Below are 19763 nucleotides of genomic sequence, written 5' to 3'. Positions count from 1 at the left end.
GCTGCCTTGGGACGTCCTCCCACCTCCTTGGCCGCCACCCCTTGCTCCTATATAAGTAGATCCATCTAGTAGCTTTTCCTTGGGATTTGTTTAGTTAAAAGTTAGCCATTGCAACTTCGTGTACTTCGTTTGTGTCCAACGACCAGACCAAGACCGCTTCCGGATCCCCACCATTATCAATACTTCATATATATTTGCAATATTCAGATTGCTTTATCATATTCTTGCTCGTTCTTCGATTGCTTGCAGGAATAGACCTTCGTGGTCAGGCTGACCGTGCTTCCAGCATCGTCAGTAACCTCAGGAGATTGGTTTAGCGATTGCTAAGGCGCAACGTCGTGCACGTTTGTAGTCGGATTGTCAAAGTCGTCTCCACCAAATCGATAGTTATCATCTCATCGAAAGATCGGGACCCTCGCCTCTATCAGAATCCCTTAGTCCTTGTGCTGTTCCTATTATTCTAGTGCCGAAAAAGGATGGTACATCACGTATGTGTGTTGATTGTAGAGGCATTAATAATATTACTATTCGTTATCGTCATCCTATTCCTAGGCTAGATGATATGCTTGATGAATTGAGTGGCTCTACAACATTCTCCAAAGTTGATTTGCGCAGTGGCTACCATCAAATTCGTATGAAATTGGGAGATGAATGGAAAACAACATTTAAAACTAAGTTTGGATTATATGAGTGGTTAGTCATGCCTTTTGGGTTAACTAATGCACCTAGTACTTTCATGAGATTAATGAACGAAGTTTTACGTGCTTTCATTGGACGATTTGTGGTAGTTTACTTTGATGACATATTGATTTATAGCAGATCTTTGGAAGAACATTTGGAACATTTACGTGTTGTTTTTATTGCTCTACGTGATGCACGTTTGTTTGGTAACCTTGGGAAGTGCACCTTTTGCACCGACCGAGTATCTTTTCTTGGCTATGTTGTTACTCCAAAGGGAATTGAAGTTGATAAAGCCAAGATTGAAGCTATTGAGAGTTGGCCGCAGCCCAAAACGGTCACACAAGTGAGGAGTTTTCTTGGCCTCGCTGGATTCTATAGGCGTTTTGTGAGAGATTTCAGCACCATTGCTGCACCTCTCAATGAGCTTACAAAGAAAGATGTGCCTTTTCTTTGGGGTACTGCACAGGAAGAAGCCTTCACGGTATTGAAAGATAAGTTGACACATGCTCCTTTACTCCAACTTCCTGATTTTAAAAAGACTTTTGAGCTTGAATGTGATGCTAGTGGAATTGGATTAGGAGGTGTGTTATTACAAGATGGCAAAACTGTTGCATACTTTTCTGAAAAATTGAGTGGGCCTAGTCTGAATTATTCTACTTATGATAAAGAATTATATGCTCTTGTTCGGACTTTAGAAACATGGCAACATTATTTATGGCCCAAAGAATTTGTTATACATTCTGATCATGAATCTTTGAAACATATTAAAAGTCAAGCTAAACTAAATCGTAGACATGCTAAATGGGTTGAATTCATTGAGACTTTCCCTTATGTCATTAAACACAAGAAGGGAAAAGAAAATGTTATTGCTGATGCATTGTCTCGTCGCTATACTATGCTTTCACAACTTGACTTCAAAATATTTGGTTTGGAGACCATCAAAGATCAATATGTGCATGATGCTGATTTTAAAGATGTAATGCAGAATTGTAAAGAAGGAAGAATGTGGAACAAGTTTGTTGTTAACGATGGATTTGTGTTTCGTGCTAACAAGCTATGCATTCCAGCTAGCTCCGTTCGTCTTTTGTTGTTGCAGGAGGCGCATGGAGGAGGATTAATGGGACACTTTGATGAGGACATGACTACCTTGGATATGACCAAAAATATTGCATATATGCATATTTGTCAGGTGATTTCTAGTGCAAACTATTCAATAATCTATTTGTGTTATCCAGAACAAAAATACTTCACACACTTTTGTGTTTTGTCTAATTGCAGGTGTATGGGACATTTGTACAATCCACATATGAAGATAAGGAAGAAAGAGATGTTTATTTGCTGTCCAAAAAGTTCTCTCACGTCACTTTTGGCCCAAGAGAAGATAGAGTCCAAGTCTCTCACGTTCTGAATTCAGATTCGGACTGCACAGACATACCTGACTCAAAACGCACACAAGTTTTTCATACGGACTCCGAATTGGGTGATTCTTTTTTTGTTGGAAACTAGATTTCGTGCACTTTCCAACCCAATTGGAATCACCTTCAAATTCGTCCGGAGCGTTGAGTTGTGGACGAAACAATCTGATGCTGCAGCAGAATCCGAGTCAAACTACAAGTCCAAAGGTGTTACATCACCTCCACTTGGGCCCATTGGTCTTGTACGACCTAGATTTAGTTTTAGGCTGCCTTGGGACGTCCTCCCACCTCCTTGGCCGCCACCCCTTGCTCCTATATAAGTAGATCCATCTAGTAGCTTTTCCTTGGGATTTGTTTAGTTAAAAGTTAGCCATTGCAACTTCGTGTACTTTGTTTGTGTCCAACGACCAGACCAAGACCGCTTACGGATCCCCACCTTTATCAATACTTCATATATACTCGCAATATTCAGATTGCTTTTATCATATTCTTGCTTGTTCTTCGATTGCTTGCAGGAATAGACCTTCGTGGTCAGGTTGATTGTGCTCCGGCGTGGTCAATAACCTCTCGGAGTTGGTTTAGCGATTGCTAAGGCGCAACGTCGTGCACGTTTGTAGTCGGATCGTCAAAGTCGTCTCCACCAAATCGATAGTTATCATCTCATCGAAAGATCGGGACACCCCGCCTCTATCATAAAGCCAAGATTGAAGCTATTGAGAGTTGGCCGCAGCCCAAAACGGTCACACAAGTGAGGAGTTTTCTTGGCCTCGCTGGATTCTATAGGCGTTTTGTGAGAGATTTCAGCACCATTGCTGCACCTCTCAATGAGCTTACAAAGAAAGATGTGCCTTTTCTTTGGGGTACCGCACAGGAAGAAGCCTTCACGGTATTGAAAGATAAGTTGACACATGCTCCTTTACTCCAACTTCCTGATTTTAATAAGACTTTTGAGCTTGAATGTGATGCTAGTGGAATTGGATTAGGAGGTGTGTTATTACAAGATGGCAAACCTGTTGCATACTTTTCTGAAAAATTGAGTGGGCCTAGTCTGAATTATTCTACTTATGATAAAGAATTATATGCTCTTGTTCGGACTTTAGAAACATGGCAACATTATTTATGGCCCAAAGAATTTGTTATACATTCTGATCATGAATCTTTGAAACATATTAAAAGTCAAGCTAAACTGAATCGTAGACATGCTAAATGGGTTGAATTCATTGAGACTTTCCCTTATGTCATTAGACACAAGAAGGGAAAAGAAAATGTTATTGCTGATGCATTGTCTCGTCGCTATACTATGCTTTCACAACTTGACTTCAAAATATTTGGTTTGGAGACCATCAAAGATCAATATGTGCATGATGCTGATTTTAAAGATGTAATGCAGAATTGTAAAGAAGGAAGAATGTGGAACAAGTTTGTTGTTAACGATGGATTTGTGTTTCGTGCTAACAAGCTATGCATTCCAGCTAGCTCCGTTCGTCTTTTGTTGTTGCAGGAGGCGCATGGAGGAGGATTAATGGGACACTTTGGCGTGAAGAAGACGTAGGACGTACTTGCTACACATTTCTTTTGGCCAAAGATGAGACGGGATGTTGAGCGTTTTATTGCTCGCTGCACTACATGTCAAAAAGCTAAGTCACGACTCAATCCTCATGGTTTATATATGCCTTTGCCTGTACCTAGTGTTCCTTGGGAGGATATATCTATGGACTTTGTTTTAGGTTTACCTCGAACAAAGGGATAGCATATTTGTTGTCGTGGATAGATTCTCGAAAATGGCACACTTTATACCATGTCATAAAAGCGATGATGCTGTTAATGTTGCTGATTTGTTCTTTCGTGAAATTATTCGCTTGCATGGTGTGCCAAATACTATTGTTTCAGATCGTGATACTAAATTTCTTAGCCACTTTTGGAGATGTTTATGGGCTAAGTTGGGGACTAAACTGCTTTTTAGTACTACTTGTCACCCCCAAACTGATGGACAAACTGAAGTAGTCAATATAACGTTGTCTACTATGCTTAGGGCTGTTTTGAAGAATAATAAGAAAATGTGGGAGGAATGCTTGCCTCATATTGAATTTGCTTATAATCGTTCATTGCATTCTACTACTAAGATGTGCCCTTTTGAAGTTGTGTATGGTTTCCTACCTCGTGCACCTATTGATTTGTTGCCTCTTCCATCTTCGGAGAAGGTTAATTTTGATGCTAAACAACGTGCTGAATTGATTTTAAAAATGCATGAGTTAACTAAGGAAAACATTGAGCGTATGAATGCTAAATATAAACTTGCTGGAGATAAGGGTAGAAAACATGTTGTGTTTGCACCTGGAGATCTTGTTTGGTTACATTTGCGTAAGGATAGATTTCCTGATTTGCGCAAATCAAAGCTAATGCCACGTGCTGATGGTCCCTTTAAGGTGTTAGAGAAAATAAATGATAATGCATATAAACTTGAGCTGCCTGCAGATTTTGGGGTCAGTCCCATTTTTAACATTGCAGATTTGAAGCCTTATTTGGGTGAGGAAGATGGACTTCCGTCGAGGACGACTTCATTTCAAGAAGGGGAGGATGATGAGGACATCAATACAATTGTTACACCCACAGCCCCTGCTGCTATACATACTGGACCAATTACTAGAGCTCGTGCACGCCAACTAAATTACCAGGTACTTTCGTTTCTTGGTAATGATTCTAATGTTCATGAGAATATGATGCTGCCTAAATTGGATACATTTGTTTTGCTTACAAATGAAGGGCCTAGCTTGGAGAAGGATGAACATTGGAGCAAGAACAAGCATGGAGATGATGGCATGCGCAAGGGGAACAAGAACGGAGTTACAAGTGATGATTTCAGGACTTTGAAGCCACCATAATGGGTGCATGAAGCCTTGGACGAAATATACAAGATGCCACTTCATAAATTTCGTCTCGAGGCTATTATAGGTGTTGCGTCACCTTTTTATTGGGCCAGGCCCATGTAATTTCGAAATACATAAGTATAGGCTATTTTTAGAGTCCGTATGTGTGGGGAAACAAGAGATAGGGTTGATTTCGGACCCCTCCACCAAGGGCCACGAAATTCCCCCCTCTTCCTCCATATATACAGCCCTTAGGGCATCGTTTAGACTTTGGGTTTTGTTTAGATTAAAAGTTCGCCATAGCTGCAACTTCGCGTACTTCGTTTGTGTTCAACGACCAGACAAAGGCGTCACAGAACCCCACCTTGATCAATAAAGCTTTCATCTTATATTCGCAATATCCAGATTGCAATCTTAGTTTCTTGCTTGTTCTTCGTTTGCTCGCAGGAAACAGACCCTCGTGGTCAGGTTGATCGTGCTCCGGCGTGGTCAATAACCTCTCGGAGTTGGTTTAGCGACTGCTAAGGCGCGACGTCCTCGCACGTTCGTAGTCGGATCGTCAATGTCGACTTCCACCAAAGCGATATCCATCATCTCATCGAAAGACGGGACACCTCCGCCTCTATCATAAGGGTTGTATATATGGAGGAAGAGGGGGGAATTTCGTGGCCCTTGAGGGTGGGGTCCGAAACCAACCCTAACTCTTGTTTCCCCACACATACGGACTCTAAAAATAGCCTATACTTAAGTATTTCGAAAATACATGGGCCTGGCCCATTAATAAGGTGACACAGCACCTAGAATAGCCTATGGACGAATATTATGAAGTGGCATCTTGCATATTTCGTCCAAGGCTTCATGCACTCCTTATGGCGGCTTCAAAGTCCTGAAATCATCACTTGTAACTCCGTTCTTGATCCCCTTGCGCATGCCATCAACTCCATGCGTGTTCTTGCTCCAATGTCCATCCTTCTCCAAGCTAGGCCCTTCATTTGTAAGCAAAACAAATGTATCCAATTTAGGCAGCATCATAATCTCATGGACATTAGAATCATTACCAAGAAACGGAAGTACCTGGTAATTTAATTGGCGTGCATGAGCTCTAGTAATTGGTCCAGTAAATGTAAAAGTAGGGGTTGTGGGTGTAACAATGGTATTGATGTCCTCATCATCCTCCCCTTCTTGAAATGAAGTCGTCCTCGACGGAAGCGCATCTTCCTCACCCAAATAAGGCTTCAAATCTGCAATGTTAAAAGTGGGACTAACCCCAAAATCTACAGGTAGCTCAAGTTTATATGCATTATCATTTATTTTCTCTCACACCTTAAAAGGACCATCAGCACGTGGCATTAGCTTTGATTTGCGCAGATTAGGAAATCTATCTTTACGCAAATGTAACCAAACAAGATCTCCAGGCGCAAACACAACATGTTTTCTACCCTTATCTCCAGCAAGTTTATATTTAGCATTTATACGCTCAATGTTTTCCTTAGTTAACTCATGCATTTTTAAAATCAATTCAGAACGTTCTTTAGCATCAAAATTAACCTTCTCTGAAGATGGAAGAGGCAACAAATCAATAGGTGCACGAGTTAGGAAACCATACATAATTTCAAAAGGGCACATCTTAGTAGTAGAATGCAATGAACGATTATAAGCAAATTCAATATGAGGCAAGCATTCTTCCCACATTTTCTTGTTATTCTTCAAAACAGCCCTAAGCATAGTAGACAATGTTCTATTGACTACTTCAGTTTGTCCATCAGTTTGGGGGTGACAAGTAGTACTAAAAAGCAGCTTAGTCCCCAACTTAGCCCATAAACATCTCCAAAAGTGGCTAAGAAATTTAGTATAACGATCTGAAACAATAGTATTTGGCACACCATGTAAGCGAATAATTTCACGAAAGAACAAATCAGCAACATTAACATCATCATCGCTTTTATGACAAGGTATAAAGTGTGCCATTTTCGAGAACCTATCCATGACAACAAATATGCTATCCCTCCCCTTCTTGGTTCGAGGTAAACCTAAAATAAAGTCCATAGATATATCCACCCAAGGAACACTAGGTACAGGCAAAGGCATATATAAACCATGAGGATTGAGTCGTGACTTAGCTCTTTGACATGTAGTGCAGCGAGCAACAAAACGCTCAACATCCCGTCTCATCTTTGGCCCAAAGAAATGTGTAGCAAGTATAGCCTCCGTCTTCTTGACGCCAAAGTGTCCCATTAATCCTCCTCCATGCGCCTCCTGCAACAACAAAAGACGAACGGAGCTAGCTGGAATGCATAGCTTGTTAGCACGAAACACAAATCCATCGTTAAGAACGAACTTGTTCCAAGTTCTCCCTTCCTTACAATTCTGCAATACATCTTTAAATTCAGCATCATGAACATATTGATCTTTGATGGTCTCCAAACCAAATATTTTAAAGTCAAGTTGTGAAAGCATAGTATAACGACGAGACAAGGCATCAGCAATAACATTTTCTTTACCCTTCTTGTGTTTAATGACATAAGGGAAAGTCTCAATGAATTCAACCCATTTAGCATGTCTACGGTTCAGTTTTGCTTGACTTTTAATGTGTTTCAAAGATTCATGATCAGAATGTATAACAAATTCCTTGGGCCATAAATAATGTTCCCATGTTTCTAAGGTCCGAACAAGAGCATATAATTCTTTATCATAAGTAGAATAGTTCAGACTAGGCCCAGTCAATTTTTCAGAAAAGTATGCAACAGGTTTTCCATCTTGTAATAACACACCTCCTAATCCAATTCCACTAGCATCACATTCAAGCTCAAAAGTCTTATTGAAATTAGGAAGTTGGAGTAAAGGAGCATGTGTCAACTTATCTTTCAATACCGTGAAGGCTTCTTCCTGTGCGGTACCCCAAACAAAAGGCACATCCTTCTTTGTAAGCTCGTTGAGAGGTGCAGCAATGGTGCTGAAATCTCTCACAAAACGCCTATAGAAACCAGCGAGGCCAAGGAAACTCCTCACTTGTTGATAGAGGCAAAGGTGTCCCGTCTTTCGATGAGATGGTGGATTTCGCTTTGGTGGAAGTCGACTTTGACGATCCGACTACGAACGTGCGAGGATGTCGCGCCTTAGCAATCGCTAAACCAACTCCGAGAGGTTATTGACCACGCCGGAGCACGATCAACCTGACCACGAGGGTCTGTTTCCTACGAGCAAACGAAGAACAAGCAAGAAACTGAGATTGCAATCTGGATATTGCGAATATAAGATGAAAGCTTTATTGATCAAGGTGGGGTTCTGTGACGCCTTTGTCTGGTCGTTGAACACAAACGAAGTACGCGAAGTTGCAGCTATGGCGAACTTTTAATCTAAACAAAACCCCAAAGTCTAAACGGTGCCCTAAGGGCTGTATATATGGAGGAAGAGAGGGGGAATTTCGTGGCCCTTGGTGGAGGGTTCCGAAATCAACCCTATCTCTTGTTTCCCCACACATACGGACTCTAAAAATAGCCTATACTTATGTATTTCGAAATTACGTGGGCCTGGCCCAATAAAAAGGTGACGCAGCACCTATAATAGCCTTGGGACGAAATTTATGAAGTGGCATCTTGTATATTTCGTCCAAGGCTTCATGCACCCATTATGGTGGCTTCAAAGTCCTGAAATCATCACTTGTAACTCCGTTCTTGTTCCCCTTGCGCATGGCATCATCTCCATGCTTGTTCTTGCTCCAATGTTCATCCTTCTCCAAGCTAGGCCCTTCATTTGTAAGCAAAACAAATGTATCCAGTTTAGGCAGCGTCATATTCTCATGAACATTAGAATCATTACCAAGAAATGAAAGTACCTGATAATTTAATTGGCGTGCGCAAGCTCTAGTAATTGGTCTCGTATATGTAGCAGTAGGGGCTGTGGGTGTAACAATGGTATTGATGTCCTCATCATCCTCCCCTTCTTGAAATGAAGTCGTCCTCGACGGAAGCTCATCTTCCTCACCCAAATAAGGCTTCAAATCTGCAATGTTAAAAGTGGGACTAACCCCAAAATCTGCAGGCAGCTCAAGTTTATATGCATTATCATTTATTTTCTCTAACACCTTAAAGGGACCATCAGCACGTGGCATTAGCTTTGATTTACGCAAATCAGGAAATCTATCCTTATCTCCAGGTGCAAACACAACATGTTTTCTACCCTTATCTCCAGCAAGTTTATATTTAGCATTCATACGCTCAATGTTTTCCTTAGTTAACTCATGCATTTTTAAAATCAATTCAGCACGTTGTTTAGCATCAAAATTAACCTTCTCCGAAGATGGAAGAGGCAACAAATCAATAGGTGCACGAGGTAGGAAACCATACACAACTTCAAAAGGGCACATCTTAGTAGTAGAATGCAATGAACGATTATAAGCAAATTCAATATGAGGCAAGCATTCCTCCCACATTTTCTTATTATTCTTCAAAACAGCCCTAAGCATAGTAGACAACGTTCTATTGACTACTTCAGTTTGTCCATCAGTTTGGGGGTGACAAGTAGTACTAAAAAGCAGTTTAGTCCCCAACTTAGCCCATAAACATCTCCAAAAGTGATAGAGGCTGAGGTGTCCCGTCTTTCGATGAGATGGTGGATTTCGCTTTGTGGAAGTCGACTTTGACGATCCGACTACGAACGTGCGAGGACGTCGCGCCTTAGCAATCGCTAAACCAACTCCGAGAGGTTATTGACCACGCCGGAGCACGATCAACCTGACCACGAGGGTCTGTTTCCTGCGAGCATACGAAGAACAAGCAAGAAACTAAGATTGCAATCTGGATATTGCGAATATAAGATGAAAGCTTTATTGATCAAGGTGGGGTTCTGTGACGCCTTTGTCTGGTCGTTGAACACAAACGAAGTACGCGAAGTTGCAGCTATGGCGAACTTTTAATCTAAACAAAACCCAAAGTCTAAACGATGCCCTAAGGGCTGTATATATGGAGGAAGAGGGGGGGAATTTCGTGGCCCTTGGTGGAGGGGTCCGAAATCAACCCTATCTCTTGTTTCCCCACACATACGGACTCTAAAAATAGCCTATACTTATGTATTTCGAAATTACATGGGCCTGGCCCAATAATAAGGTGACGCAGCACCTAAAATAGCCTCGGGACGAAATTTATGAAGTGGCGTCTTGTATATTTCGTCCAAGGCTTCATGCACCCATTATGGTGGCTTCAAAGTCCTGAAATCATCACTTGTAACTCCGTTCTTGTTTCCCTTGCGCATGCCATCATCTCCAAGCTTGTTCTTGCTCCAATGTTCATCCTTCTCCAAGCTAGGCCCTTCATTTGTAAGCAAAACAAATGTATCCAATTTAGGCAGCATCATATTCTCATGAACATTAGAATCATTACCAAGAAACGAAAGTACCTGGTAATTTAGTTGGCGTGCACGAGCTTTAGTAATTGGTCCAGTATGTATAGCAGCAGGGGCTGTGGGTGTAACAATTGTATTGATGTCCTCATCATCCTCCCCTTCTTGAAATGAAGTCGTCCTCGACGGAAGTTCATCTTCCTCACCCAAATAAGGCTTCAAATCTGCAATGTTAAAAGTGGGACTAACCCCAAAATCTGCAGGCAGCTCAAGTTTATATGCATTATCATTTATTTTCTCTAACACCTTAAAGGGACCATCAGCACGTGGCATTAACTTTGATTTGCGCAAATCAGGAAATCTATCCTTACGCAAATGTAACTAAACAAGATCTCCAGGTGCAAACACAACATGTTTTCTACCCTTATCTCCAGCAAGTTTATATTTAGCATTCATGCGCTCAATGTTTTCCTTAGTTAACTCATGCATTTTTAAAATCAATTCAGCACGTTGTTTAGCATCAAAATTAACCTTCTCCGAAGATGGAAGAGGCAACAAATCAATAGGTGCATGAGGTAGGAAACCATACACAACTTCAAAAGGGCACATCTTAGTAGTAGAATGCAATGAACGATTATAAGCAAATTCAATATGAGGCAAGCATTCCTCCCACATTTTCTTATTATTCTTCAAAACAGCCCTAAGCATAGTAGACAACGTTATATTGACTACTTCAGTTTGTCCATCAGTTTGGGGGTGACAAGTAGTACTAAAAAGCAGTTTAGTCCCCAACTTAGCCCATAAACATCTCCAAAAGTGGCTAAGAAATTTAGTATCACGATCTGAAACAATAGTATTTGGCACACCATGCAAGCGAATAATTTCACGAAAGAACAAATCAGCAACATTAACAGCATCATCGCTTTTATGACATGGTATAAAGTGTGCCATTTTCGAGAATCTATCCACGACAACAAATATGCTATCCCTCCCCTTCTTTGTTCGAGGTAAACCTAAAACAAAGTCCATAGATATATCCTCCCAAGGAACACTAGGTACAGGCAAAGGCATATATAAACCATGAGGATTGAGTCGTGAGTTAGCTTTTTGACATGTAGTGCATCGAGCAATAAAACGCTCAACATCCCGTCTCATCTTTGGCCAAAAGAAATGTGTAGCAAGTATGTCCTCCGTCTTTTTCACGCCAAAGTGTCCCATTAATCCTTCTCCATGTGCCTCCTGCAACAACAAAAGACGAACGGAGCTAGCTGGAATGCATAGCTTGTTAGCACGAAACACAAATCCATCGTTAACGACAAACTTGTTCCACATTCTTCCTTCTTTACAATTCTGCATTACATCTTTAAAATCAGCATCATGCACATATTGATCTTTGATGGTCTCCAAACCAAATATTTTGAAGTCAAGTTGTGAAAGCATAATATAGCGACGAGACAAAGCATCAGCAATAACATTTTCTTTTCCCTTCTTGTGTTTAATGACATAAGGGAAAGTCTCAATGAATTCAACCCATTTAGCATGTCTACGATTCAGTTTAGCTTGACTTTTAATATGTTTCAAAGATTCATGATCAGAATGTATAACAAATTCTTTGGGCCATAAATAATGTTGCCATGTTTCTAAAGTCCGAACAAGAGCATATAATTTTTTATCATAAGTAGAATAATTCAGACTAGGTCCACTCAATTTTTCAGAAAAGTATGCAACAGGTTTGCCATCTTGTAATAACACACCTCCTAATCCAATTCCACTAGGATCACATTCAAGCTCAAAAGTCTTATTAAAATCAGGAAGTTGGAGTAAAGGCGCATGTGTCAACTTATCTTTCAATACCGTGAAGGCTTCTTCCTGTGCGGTACCCCAAAGAAAAGACACATCTTTCTTTGTAAGCTCATTGAGAGGTGCAGCAATGGTGCTGAAATCTCTCACAAAACGCCTATAGAATCCAGTGAGGCCAAGAAAACTCCTCACTTGTGTTGACCGTTTTGGGCTGCGGCCAACTCTCAATAGCTTCAATCTTGGCTTTATCAACTTCAATTCCCTGTGGAGTAACAACATAGCCAAGAAAAGATACTCGGTCGGTGCAAAAGGTGCACTTCCCAAGGTTACCAAACAAACGTGCATCACGTAGAGCAATAAAAACAGCACGTAAATGTTCCAAATGTTCTTCCAAAGATCTTCTATAAATCAATATGTCATGAAAGTAAACTACCACAAATCGTCCAATGAAAGCACGTAAAACTTCATTCATTAATCTCATGAAAGTACTAGGTGCATTAGTTAACCCAAAAGGCATGACTAACCACTCATATAATCCAAACTTAGTTTTAAATGTTGTTTTCCATTCATCTCCCAATTTTATACGAATTTGATGGTATCCACTACGCAAATCAACTTTGGAGAATATTGTAGAGCCACTCAATTCATCAAGCATATCATCTAGCCTAGGAATAGGATGACGATAACGAATAGTAATGATGAGGACATGACTACCTTGGATATGACCAAAAATATTGCATATATGCATATTTGTCAGGTGATTTCTAGTGCAAACTATTCAATAATCTATTTATGTTATCCAGAACAAAAATACTTCACACACTTTTGTGTTTTGTCTAATTGCAGGTGTATGGGACATTTGTACAATCCACATATGAAGATAAGGAAGAAAGAGATGTTTATTTGCTGTCCAAAAAGTTCTCTCACGTCACTTTTGGCCCAAGAGAAGATAGAGTCCAAGTCTCTCACGTTCTGGATTCAGATTCGGACTGCACAGACATACCTGACTCAATACGCACACAAGTTTTTCATACGGACTCCGAATTGGGTGATTCTTTTTTTTGTTGGAAACTAGATTTCGTGCACTTTCCAACCCAACTGGAATCACCTTCAAATTCGTCCGGAGCGTTGAGTTGTGGACGAAACAATCTGATGCTGCAGCAGAATCCGAGTCAAACTACAAGTCCAAAGGTGTTACATCACCTCCACTTGGGCCCATTGGCCTTGTACGACCTAGATTTAGTTTTAGGCTGCCTTGGGACGTCCTCCCACCTCCTTGGCCGCCACCCCTTGCTCCTATATAAGTAGATCCATCTAGTAGCTTTTCCTTGAGATTTATTTAGTTAAAAGTTAGCCATTGCAACTTCGTGTACTTCGTTTGTGTCCAACGACCAGACCAAGACCGCTTACGGATCCCCACCATTATCAATACCTCATATATATTTGCAATATTCAGATTGCTTTATCATATTCTTGCTCGTTCTTCGATTGCTTGCAGGAATAGACCTTCGTGGTCAGGCTGACCGTGCTTCCGGCCTCGTCAGTAACCTCAGGAGATTGGTTTAGCGATTGCTAAGGCGCAACGTCGTGCACGTTTGTAGTCGGATCGTCAAAGTCGTCTCCACCAAATCGATAGTTATCATCTCATCAAAAGATCGGGACCCTCGCCTCTATCAAGTGGTATCAGTTTTCAGGTTGCTCGGTGAGAATTTCCAGTTTTTCCTAGATTAGATTTATTTTCTTACCTATTGTCCAAGAAAAAGCCACAAAACAAAAGTTAGATCTATTCATCCTTTGTCCTAGCCAGACTGAGCCTTTGCAATTTTCTTTTCATTGTTTGCATTATTGAATTATCGGTTGCATCGCCGTGTCGAGTTGCTGGTCTTAGTGTCTAGTTCCTTTAGAGTTTCGAGTTCTGTTCACATTAGTCACGCAGCCGCTGCATCATTATCCCATCCGCTGTCCACCATCCCATCCACCAATTTCCACCATGTGCTACGCACTGTTTATTGTCATAATCATAGTTGAGGTCACTCACATCTTCGCTTGATCGAATCTGCATCTTATCTAGTTTGTCTTGGAAAGAGGGAGAAAAAGAAGATAAAGAAAAAAAAAGAGAGAAAAAAGGAAAGAAAAAAAAGAAAAAGAGGGAGAAGAAAAAGAAAAAAAAGGCGTGAGAAAAAAAAGAGAGAAGAAAAAAAATGGATCTATCTAGAATCAATCCCGTACCTGAATTCGGATTGGAATCTGTTTTGCGCACTGTTCAGTAAAACAGGTGTATCTTCCTCATACGAAGTCAGTTTTGGCTCCGTGAGTACTCAAATTGAAGATAGCGACGAGCTGCATTGTTGTATATCCTGCTTGGCAGTTGTTTTTCATCATTATCTTCACTGCCGTTGTGATCTTCACTTATATCTTGCTGTCAAGAGCTACTTAGTATCCTTCATTGATGCTAGTTGTGCTATGCCGTGACCTCATTAGTGTTCTAGGCTCGCGTCTCTAGTCCGGTCTAGCCTAGGACCAGCACAGTACCGTCGTTGAGCGTTTATTAAACATTGCATCTTTGAATTGATTATTGCTAATCTTTTGCTACCATATATAGCCAACCCAGCTCCACATATTTCTACATCGTGTATATGTACGCTCCCCTGGCAATAGCTGTACTTAATATTCGGAGTTACTTGACACCGCTGGTTGCCGATCACCGCCTGCTGCATGGTAAGAACTTGTAAGACATTGATATTTGCTTTACTGTGAGCGTTTTACCACCACATCCTAGTAGTTATAGGAACATTATTTTTGGGTTTTGTTTCTTGTTCTACTAATCATGACAGGATCCAGAGTCAATTCATGGGCTTTGTCGATCGCGGGAGACGTGCCACCACCTTTGCAAATACCACAACCGTCACGAGAGGTGCACAAACATCCAAATGCACATGATCAGGTTAATGTATCTATACCACCATTTAATGGCCGTTTTAAACCTGCTTTATATATTGAATGGGAGTTCGACATAAAAAATATATTTGCTTCCCATAATTTCAATGAACATAAAAAGGTTAAGGTTGCGGTTGGTTCTTTCACTGGTTATGCTTTGGTTTGGTGGAGTGAAAATTGTCGGTTACACCCTGATTATATACGTACTACTTGGGATGATTTGAAACTTGCCATGCAACATACTTTCGTCCCTGCTTATTATACTCGTGACATGATTAAGAAGTTGCAACACTTAAAACAAGGTAGTGAAACTGTAACAAAATATTATGATGATTTACAAACTACCTTGTTGCATTCCTCTTTAGAAGAAAGTGAAGATGATTTTATGGATAGATTTTGGGGAGGATTAAACCGTGATATTCAAGAGATACTAATTCATGAAGAGTGTTATCCTATGGACCATTTGTTTCATCTTGCTTGCAAAGCTGAACAGGAAATAAAACGACGTGTTGGCCACGAGGAGAACAAGCGCACGGTGCACATTCCAAGAGTTGATATGATTGTTCCTTCAACTACTAGGCATACTATGACAACCTCATCCGTTGTTGTCAGGACTACATCACCTCCACCATGTGACACATCGCCCCCGAGAGTGGCTACATCATCTGAGTTGATCATAAGAGGTAATGACAAAGGTACTGATCTTCCATCTCTACATGAGAATGATGAATGCCTTGTCAATTTGAATGCACCATCTGATGAGCTACCCACTACTTTGATCACACCACCTATTTTAGAGGACTACGTTGATAATTTGACTTTGCCATGTGATCAAACAACTGAAATACCAACAATTTTGAGTGCACCCATTGAATTAACTATTGATGCAAAAGAACCAATGTTTAATCATTTTGATATGACCTCTAATCTTGGTGATGATTCTGTGTTGAATGACTTATTGCATGTTTGCTTATTTAAGCATGTTGTAGCATGTAAATTTGATGCAAGTAAGGTTTATTCACCAATGTTGGGATGGTTTAATGATAAACATTGTCAATCTTTTGAAATGAATAAGAGCTTCACTTATATGTGCAAACTGAGTTGCAATATTTTCATGCCTTCTACTTCTTGTGCTAATTTTTTGGCCTTAGATTTTATGAACTATGCAAGTTACTCATCTATTCATGTGTCATATATGCAAAAATCAAGGGAAGTAAAAATGGATGACATATACATATACAACATGTACACCTTGTCTCTTTTGTTAGCCACATTTCAGATTAAGCAACGCCGAGGACGGCTTTATTTTCAAGAAGGGGAGGATGATGAGGACATGACTACCTTGGATATGACCAAAAATATTGCATATATGCATATTTGTCAGGTGATTTCTAGTGCAAACTATTCAATAATCTATTTATGTTATCCAGAACAAAAATACTTCACACACTTTTGTGTTTTGTCTAATTGCAGGTGTATGGGACATTTGTACAATCCACATATGAAGATAAGGAAGAAAGAGATGTTTATTTGCTGTCCAAAAAGTTCTCTCACGTCACTTTTGGCCCAAGAGAAGATAGAGTCCAAGTCTCTCACGTTCTGGATTCAGATTCGGACTGCACAGACATACCTGACTCAAAACGCACACAAGTTTTTCGTACGGACTCCAAATTGGGTGATTCTTTTTTTGTTGGAAACTAGATTTCGTGCACTTTCCAACCGAATTGGAATCACCTTCAAATTCGTCCGGAGCGTTGAGTTGTGGACGAAACAATCTGATGCTGCAGCAGAATCCGAGTCAAACTACAAGTCCAAAGGTGTTACATCACCTCCACTTGGGCCCATTGGCCTTGTACGACCTAGATTTAGTTTTAGGCTGCCTTGGGACGTCCTCCCACCTCCTTGGCCGCCACCCCTTGCTCCTATATAAGTAGATCCATCTAGTAGCTTTTCCTTGGGATTTGTTTAGTTAAAAGTTAGCCATTGCAACTTCGTGTACTTCGTTTGTGTCCAACGACCAGACCAAGACCGCTTACGGATCCCCACCATTATCAATACCTCATATATATTTGCAATATTCAGATTGCTTTACATATTCTTGCTCGTTCTTCGATTGCTTGCAGGAATAGACCTTCGTGGTCAGGCTGACCGTGCTTCCGGCATCGTCAGTAACCTCAGGAGATTGGTTCTGTTTCTTGTTCTACTAATCATGACAGGATCCAGAGTCAATTCATGGGCTTTGTCGATCGCGGGAGACGTGCCACCACCTTTGCAAATACCACAACCGTCACGAGAGGTGCACAAATATCCAAATGCACATGATCAGGTTAATGTATCTATACCACCATTTAATGGCCGTTTTAAACCTGCTTTATATATTGAATGGGAGTTCGACATAAAAAATATATTTGCTTCCCATAATTTCAATGAACATAAAAAGGTTAAGGTTGCGGTTGGTTCTTTCACTGGTTATGCTTTGGTTTGGTGGAGTGAATATTGTCGGTTACACCCTGATTATATACCTACTACTTGGGATGATTTGAAACTTGCCATGCGACATACTTTCGTCCCTGCTTATTATACTCGTGACATGATTAAGAAGTTGCAACACTTAAAACAAGGTAGTGAAACTGTAACAAAATATTATGATGATTTACAAACTGCCTTGTTGCATTCCTCTTTAGAAGAAAGTGAAGATGATTTTATGGATAGATTTTGGGGAGGATTAAACCGTGATATTCAAGAGATACTAATTCATGAAGAGTGTTATCCTATGGACCATTTGTTCCATCTTGCTTGCAAAGCTGAACAGGAAATAAAACGACGTGTTGGCCACGAGGAGAACAAGCGCACGGTGCACATTCCAAGAATTGATATGATTGTTCCTTCAACTACTAGGCATACTATGACAACCACATCCGTTGTTGTCAGGACTACATCACCTCCACCATGTGACACATCGCCCCCGAGAGTGGCTACATCATCTGAGTTGATCATAAGAGGTAATGACAAAGGTACTGATCTTCCATCTCTACATGAGAATGATGAATACCTTGTCAATTTGAATGCACCATCTGATGAGCTACCCACTACTTTGATCACACCACCTATTTTAGAGGACTACGTTGATAATTTGACTTTGCCATGTGATCAAACAACTGAAATACCAACAATTTTGAGTGCACCCATTGAATTAACTATTGATGCAAAAGAACCAATGTTTAATCATTTTGATATGACCTCTAATCTTGGTGATGATTCTGTGTTGAATGACTTATTGCATGTTTGCTTATTTAAGCATGTTGTAGCATGTAAATTTGATGCAAGTAAGGTTTATTCACCAATGTTGGGATGGTTTAATGATGAACATTGTCAATCTTTTGAAATGAATAAGAGCTTCACTTATATGTGCAAACTGAGTTGCAATATTTTCATGCCTTCAACTTCTTGTGCTAATTTTTTGGCTTTAGATTTTATGAACTATGCAAGTTACTCATCTATTCATGTGTCATATATGCAAAAATCAAGGGAAGTAAAAATGGATGACATATTCATATACAACATGTACACCTTGTCTCTTTTGTTAGCCACGTTTCAGATTAAGCAACGCCGAGGACGGCTTTATTTTCAAGAAGGGGAGGATGATGAGGACATGACTACCTTGGATATGACAAAAAATATTGCATATATGCATATTTGTCAGGTGATTTCTAGTGCAAACTATTCAATAATCTATTTATGTTATCCAGAACAAAAATACTTCACACACTTTTGTGTTTTGTCTAATTGCAGGTGTATGGGACATTTGTACAATCCACATATGAAGATAAGGAAGAAAGAGATGTTTATTCGCTGTCCAAAAAGTTCTCTCACGTCACTTTTGGCCCAAGAGAATATAGAGTCCAAGTCTCTTACGTTCTGGATTCAGATTCGGACTGCACAGATACACCTGACTCAAAACGCACACAAGTTTTTCATACGGACTCCGAATTGGGTGATTCTTTTTTTGTTGGAAACTAGATTTCGTGCACTTTCCAACCCAATTGGAATCACCTTCAAATTCGTCTGGAGCGTTGAGTTGTGGACGAAACAATCTGATTCTGCAGCAGAATCCGAGTCAAACTACAAGTCCAAAGGTGTTACATCACCTCCACTTGGGCCCATTGGCCTTGTACGACTTAGGGTTGGTTTTAGGATGCCTTGGGACGTTCTCCCACCTCCTTGGCCGCCACCCCTTCCTCCTATATAAGTAGATCCATCTAGTAGCTTTTTCCTTGGGATTTGTTTAGTTAAAAGTTAGCCATTGCAACTTCGTGTACTTCGTTTGTGTCCAACGACCAGACCAAGACCGCTTACACATCCCCACCATTATCAATACCTCATATATATTTGCAATATTCAGATTGCTTGATCATATTCTTGCTCGTTCTTCGATTGCTTGCAGGAATAGACCTTCGTGGTCAGGCTGACCGTGCTTCCGGCATCGTCAGTAACCTCAGGAGATTGGTTTAGCGATTGCTAAGGCGCAACGTCGTGCACGTTTGTAGTCGGATCGTCAAAGTCGTCTCCACCAAATCGATAGTTATCATCTCATCGGAAGATCGGGACACCCCCGCCTCTATCACAAAACACGTTGAGCAACTAAACATTCATACCTGTCAGCATCTTCAGGAGCCATGTATTGCGTCTCATGATCAGAATCGTCTCCACCGTGGTCTTCACGTGT

This window comes from Triticum dicoccoides, chromosome 6A (genome assembly GCF_002162155.2).
Source record: "Triticum dicoccoides isolate Atlit2015 ecotype Zavitan chromosome 6A, WEW_v2.0, whole genome shotgun sequence".
Lineage (NCBI taxonomy): Eukaryota > Viridiplantae > Streptophyta > Magnoliopsida > Poales > Poaceae > Triticum > Triticum dicoccoides.
This window is presented reverse-complemented; position numbering follows the sequence as displayed.